The sequence below is a fragment of the Saccopteryx leptura genome, chromosome 12 (genome assembly GCF_036850995.1).
Source record: "Saccopteryx leptura isolate mSacLep1 chromosome 12, mSacLep1_pri_phased_curated, whole genome shotgun sequence".
Lineage (NCBI taxonomy): Eukaryota > Metazoa > Chordata > Mammalia > Chiroptera > Emballonuridae > Saccopteryx > Saccopteryx leptura.
In genome coordinates, this window is record NC_089514.1 from 14,221,162 (window position 1) to 14,228,123 (window position 6,962).

Consider the following 6,962-nt stretch of genomic DNA (forward strand, 5'->3'; position numbering starts at 1 on the left):
GACTGTTTTGCCCTTGAGCCTTGAGAAATGTTGCTGATTGGCTGTTTGTTATTTTTTAATAATATATGGCATGTATCCAAGTAAGCATTCCGATGACCTCGACAATAAAATGTGATTCTTGGCTGCAAGGTCTGTCGGGGGATGGCAGGCTGCCAGCCACTCATACATCATTTACAGGTGGCTGTTTCTGACAGGCCAGTGTTAGTTATTGTAAATAAGTGACAGTCCCTATAACTCACCGGTAAGCCTGACTCTGCTGGCCCAGGGATTCCGGGGTCCCCCAACCCCCTCACCACATGTGCCCCTCCCTCTTGAAGACCCACTTGCACGGACCCTCCCATGCACACTGCTGCCTGCCCGGCTCATCTGAACATGGAGGTAGGTACCTTGTATGTGATTGACGATAATTAGGTTTCAACTGCCTTCTGATGCAGAAATACACACCATTACAGCCCGGCCAATTCTGCTCCTGCAATCTTGCCTCTGAAAGGGTATTGATTCACTCTTTCACATTTTTAAAAGGTCATGGCAATAATTCCATCTGAACTGTGCTAAGTGAAAATAGTTTGTAGAAATAATATGGTTGCTTCTTAGTTCCATTGTAATTGAAAGCCACAATGGCTTGTTTCTTTAGAATATTTTAATTACATGTGTTTCTTTGTCCCCCTCGTCTCCTGATGAAGTGTTTGTCAAGTTACAAAGCAGGCGGCCCTCTGCGTTAATGCTGTCTGACTTTTGGGCAGAGAAGACTCTTTTTGTTTTCCTACGGTGTAAGGCGAGGCCTAACCAAACACCTGGGTCAAAACTGCCTTATTAATTTAAGAACTGAAAAGAGAAGACTTGAACTTTTTTTCCCTGGCACTGCCGTCTGCCTGCCTGTTTTAATAAGATTAGAATATATTGGCTTCGGTGAACAGGATGCTAAATTTGCTTACTTTCTGACAATTTTTATTGTCGCTAAAGAGTCCTTTCTGGGTTGACTGAAAAATATGATGCTCGCTGGCTATCAGACATAAGAAAACGAGTTCATTATGAGAGCGCCTAGCCCATGTAGTGTAACCACCCTGGCAGGTGACAGGGAACTTGGAATGACAAAGCTTCCGTCGCAGGCATACCCGGAGTGCAGTATAGACTCTTCCCCGCGCCTTCATCTTTTCCCAGGGTAAAGAGCTTTAAAGTGCTTGGATTGCATGTTTTGTGGAAGTGGTTTGATCAGATGTTATGCTCTGAGACACTCTAGATCTCTCCCAGTTGGAGGGAGGGGGGAAAAAAGTCTCAGCTGTTTCTAGTTTCAAAAATGAACCCGTCATTGTACTTGCAAACTGAGGGGCACAGTCGCATCCCGAGCACGGGGATTTACGCACATAATTACCATTAATGCTAATGGCATTTATGTCTGTACAGCCCCACACATCAAGACGAGAATATATTTCCATGTCTTCCCGCTGGGAAAGTTCATTTAATACCATTCATTTTACAACTTATTCTTAAAGATGATGTCCACGTTCTGTCATGGCGTGCACATGCCCAGTGGAAAGTCCATGTGGGAAGCACTGGGAAGAGATGTGATCGCTCCACTTGTTCCTGGCGATGAAATATTGCCCAACTCAAATCCATTCATACTCTTGAAACACGACGCTCTCCTCGGCTTTGAAACTGCTGGCAGACTTTTCATCGTGTTATAAATTTGTCAGCCTAATGGGACATTTTGTAGATGTTTTCCTTTTTAAGTGTTTTAACAGGAGTAGGTATTTCATTGATCCAAAAATTCAGCTCAGTGTCTCACGTCTTAGACGTGAATCATACATTTACAGTCTTACCAGAAATTAAGTGGTGGGTGGTGCCCTTCCATTCTTCAAGGGAAGAAAATTCACTCCCCGCTAAACCCTGTGCTCTTCCGGCCCCTGGGAGCGTCCCAGGGGCAGGGCACGGTTCACAGCTGGAAACATCAGTGGTCATCAGAATCAGAGGTAGTTCCATCTCTTCATTGATTACATGATTGTCTTTATGCATCAGGTCCGATAGCCTATTGAAAGGCGTCTTCGGGTCTATGCTGGCCAAGCAGATTCAGGTCCAGGTCTTGATTTATCTCTCCTGGGAGTCTAACCACTAAAGGAAAAGAATGGATCTGCCTCTCCTGTCCGATCCCTGACACCCTTGTCCGTGAGCCAAACCCAAAGCAAAAGGAATCCGTGTTTAAAGCATAGAAATGAGAAGGGGACAGGTGTGCAGAAGTCCTTCCTGAGAGGGCTCTTCGGGTCTCCTCTGTGGGGACACAGCCTCTCAGGGGAGGAAAAAGAAGAATTTCATGTTGGCCTTCAGACAGCTGCTTGAAGGAGTGAGGTCACTCCTGAATGAGCTTCAGATGGCCAACCGTGCCCAGCTGAGTGACCTCCGACCAGCCACTGGCTCTCTCTGAGCAGAATGAATACTGAGTGTTTAACCAGCACTATGTTGTATTACACTTTTATAAACATTGGGATTGTGGTGAATGACAGTTAACCAGAGGAAAGAAACACTGGTTCCCAAGGGACTGGTGCGGAAAGAGGAGGTGAGACTCCAGGATATTGGATGCCTCGACACAATCCACAGGGGACGCAATAAGCCAGGGGTTAGGAACCTATGACTTGCGAGCCAGATGTGGCTCTTTTGATGGCTGCATCTGGCTCGCAGACAAATCTTTAATTAAAAAAATTAATAACGTTAAAAATATAAAACATACTCATGTATTACAATCCATTCATTTCCTACCGCTCATGTTCATGGTTGTGGGTGGCTGGAGCCAATCACAGCTGTCCTCCGGGACAACACCAAATTTTTATTGGATAATGCATAACGTACATGGGTCATTGTATGGCTCTCATGGAATTACATTTTAAAATATGTGGCGTTCATGGCTCTCTCAGCCAAAAAAGTTCCCGACCCCTGCAATGAGCTGCAGTCCCAGAGCCTAATTCCCAAGTCCACGCCTCCATCCGGACACGTGATTGCTTTACCTCCACTTGACTTCTAACAGCCAGCCTGCTGGAGCTGCTCTCAGTGACACTGACATGAAACCCCCACGGGCAGAAGGCAGTGGGCACTGTGAGGAAATTGTGCCAGCTCCACCATCTCTCCTGGCGCCACCAAACCGGCAGGTGGTGTGCTTTACCTCGCCAATCACCAACGTTTTCTGGGCTTTTCCTTGTAAGGTCACCATTTTCTCAATCACAGAACTCGTCAGCCCCCCAGATTGTGCCCCCAGTTCCCTTGATTCCAGTACCGCTTTGTTTTTTTTTTCAGAGCCCTGGGGTCATGCTCTGGCCCCTTCCACTCCACATGCATTACAGGGTTTTTTTGGAAAGACTATTACTGCATTTTAATCACGCGGGTCACCTTGTTGTCATTTTCAGAAATAGGGCTTCTTTAGCATTGATTCGGCGCTGACCGGGCACCTACAGTGTATCAACGAGGGGCCAGGCCCCAGAGACAGAGCCGAATGAAACACTGTTCGTGGCTTCCAGGGCGTGAGGAGTTACCATTAGTACTATAGTGTTCAACAGTTTCAAAGGACTTTCACATACGTTTTCTCCTGTGCTTTCCACAGCGATTTGGAGAGGTTAGGTTAGTAGCGAATACCATTATTTCCATTTCAGAGGGAAATGGAGACAAGAAAGACAAGAGCAGATAGATGCTCAAGGTCATGGGTTAGAAGGGTGGGGTGTTGTCTCTAACCCGAGTCTCCGACGCCAGACCTCTCTCTCGCCTCTCCACCGTGGGCCTCCCGAGAGCCACAAGTCACAGGTGTTCCTGGTCAATCGTTCTCGGTGTGGTCCCTGTTTCCGAGATGCATCTGAAGTTGTACCTGAAGGAACACGGGGACCGCAGTGGTTCAGAGAGGCTGGTAAGGTGTTTGACCCGAGTCTGGACCTGGCCTGTTGGACCCCTGCCTCCTTCGGGACGGCCGCCAGGGCAGGCCACCCCTCCTGAAGCTCCAAGCCTACCGTTGTGTACTTCTCTGAACTTACACCGATGAAAACATTATCAAGGTCAGAATATGATTGAAAAACCTCTTCCTCTCTTTTAAGTCGCCACGCTTATATGATATTGTTTTCCACTAAAGAAGATTCTCTTAAAAATGAGGTTGAGGTCCCTAAAGAAATTGCTTCAATCAGCAGCGCAGCTTAATGACTGTTAATGGGAAGTGGAGATAGGAGAGTAAGTGTTACTGTGATTAATAAGAGAACTGCAGAGAATTTAAATTGTGCCACTGATGGATTATTTTCTTCAAGCTTGATAAGCATTTCTCATTTGTTCTTAAATTTGGTCAATACTGTTAAAGGCAGCAAAATGAAGTATAATTAATTCTATTACTGCTGCTCAGACCAAGTGTTACTAAGAAACAGATTATGATGCAGACGACAGAAGACACAGTGTTGACAGTTTGATGCTGTGAATACCTGTCCCTGCCTGCGAACCTGAAGGTAGAAAGACAGTATTTCTGTATTCTGATCTCAAGATACCTCAAATTGGGTTTTTTCCCCTCATTTGTGCCTGTTCTACTGACCTAATCCAGGGAATAGCAATAAGGTGATCAACTGACATGAAAATTATTCTGCTTTGGAAATATAGAGAGTAAGTAAAACATCGAGATAATACATCCATCAAAACATTAAGAGCTGGGTGCTCATTTGGACTAATCACAAAGAAAATGGGATATTGATTTGATGTTGAAAGAAAGCTTTCCATATTTCCCCCTTTTTAACGATTCTGCCATATCTTGAACCATGCTATTCAGAACTATCGATAAGCAGACGGCACGTAGAGAAAAGACACCTTATTTTAGTAGACTGTTGTACTTACTGTGAGGACTAGTGCCTAGGATGGCACAACATCAGACCCATGTCCTCCCTGGTTTTCGGGCTACACCAGTGTTTTCTGAATCGCTTTTTTTTTTCCTTGACCCCTTTTTAATCTATGCCTCTTTATCTATTTAGGGACACAAATCACTTTACAAGCCATGCTAGAAGTCACGCCTACATGTGGACTGATATATACAAGGTCTTACCCACTGGCTTTTGGCTTCTTACTTTAGTGGTTTTGGCTTCTTACCGAGAGCAGTCTTGCTGTTCATTCTACAGGGTGTCTCTAGTGAACTCAAGGAGTGTGCTCGCAAGCCTTAAAATCAGAATAAATTAATTCCACTGTATAAAACCTGAGTGTGGTGGGCTAGGAGTGCCATTATAAAGTTCCCTGAAGTTCTAATTCCATTATTAAAATTATAAACCTTATCTATTACGGATTAAGGACTAATTCTCTTGCCCAGATGTCCCATAAACATAATTTCTAAAGATGGGAGACGTATAGAAAGTACATTTTCTTCCCGGAATGTGAAAGTCAAGCTGTTCTAGAAGCTGAGGCTGGAGAGCTTATCTTTGGAGACAGAGGACAGTACCTGAGATGGAGCCAGAGCCAGGCGGCTGCCAGGAGCCCGGGTCTGGAACTACTTCTGCCACTGCAGCACCAGACGACCTTGGACGAGTCTCTAAAATCCCCCTGGGACTGAGTCCTCTCCTCTATCAGGTGAAGGATTGCCCCCGCTGACATCCCACACCCTTTTTGCTCTTGGAAATGCAGGTCTTTGAGGAAAGCTCTAGCACAGGGGTCCCCAAACTTTTTACACAGGGGGCCAGTTCACTGTCCCTCAGACCACTGGAGGGCCGGACTATAAAAAAAAACTATGAACAAATCCCTATGCACAGTGCACATATCTTATTTTAAAATAAAAAAACAAAACGGGAACAAATACAATATTTAAAATAAAGAACAAGTAAATTTAAATCAACAAACTGACCAGTATTTCAATGGGAACTATGCTCCTCTCACTGACCACCAATGAAAGAGGTGCCCCTTCCAGAAGTGCGGCGGGGGCCAGATAAATGGCCTCAGGGGGCCGCATGCGGCCCGCGGGCCGTAGTTTGGGGACCCCTGCTCTAGCATAAGATGTTTAAATGATCCTTTTAAAGCTGTTGGCTTAAAATGAAGTGGTCTGTACAGGTACTAGAAACACCCACTGTGCTTCAAGGTCATGATCTCCTAGGATGGATAATTCACTCCGCAACGGAAAGTGGCCCCCTGCGCCATGCCAGGCCCTGCGCTCAGTGCTGGAGGTACAAGGCTGAGTCGGCCTGGCTGGTCTCTGCCCTTCAGGGAGCCTGCACGCTCGTGGAGAGTCAGGCAATGTGCCAGCAGGTACCCAGACCATCAAGGAAGTAAGATCATCTTTTGAAAAGCGCATTGAAGAGCCGCAAACCAGGAAATGTTTGCGTGATAAAAATGGGATCAGAGACCCCCGGAGGAGGGTAGGGGCAGTGTGGAAGGACAGATGAGTCCGCTTGCCGACTGATGAAGGCAGGAAGAGGCGTGGTACCCACTTGAATTGTCTCATCACCTTGTCTGCGTTCCTCTTTCCTATTACATAGACTCACAAGGTGCCCCTGTTAATTCAGGAAAAACCTAGCAGAGAAAGGACGGTTTCCGTGGGTTTTTCTCCAGTCATTCTCACTCACAGCGACTGGAGTTATTTTGACTTCGGTTTTTCCAGATTGCTGCAGACAATTCAAGGTTTAAAAACTTAGAGTTGGGTTATTTCCATTCCTACTGTATCTCTGTGTTTGCCTGTAGAATTTGGTACAACGTACGACTTTAGAATTACTGTGTAATGCTCAGAGGTGTGAAACACCATTTCGAGTAATGCCTTTCGTCAGTTAATATAAATAAATATTGATGGCAGGCAGCAGTAAAACAAGTCATTAAATTCTCCGGCACAAGCGCTTCCCACACGTTGCTGGAAGCTACAGAAATCACACCAGGCGCAGAGAGAACCCCTGCGTGGGGCTAGACAGCGCCCGGGACCCCAGCTTCCTCTTTCCACGCGGGGGTGGGGGTGGGGGTAGGGGTGGGGGGAAGGGGGCGTGGATGAG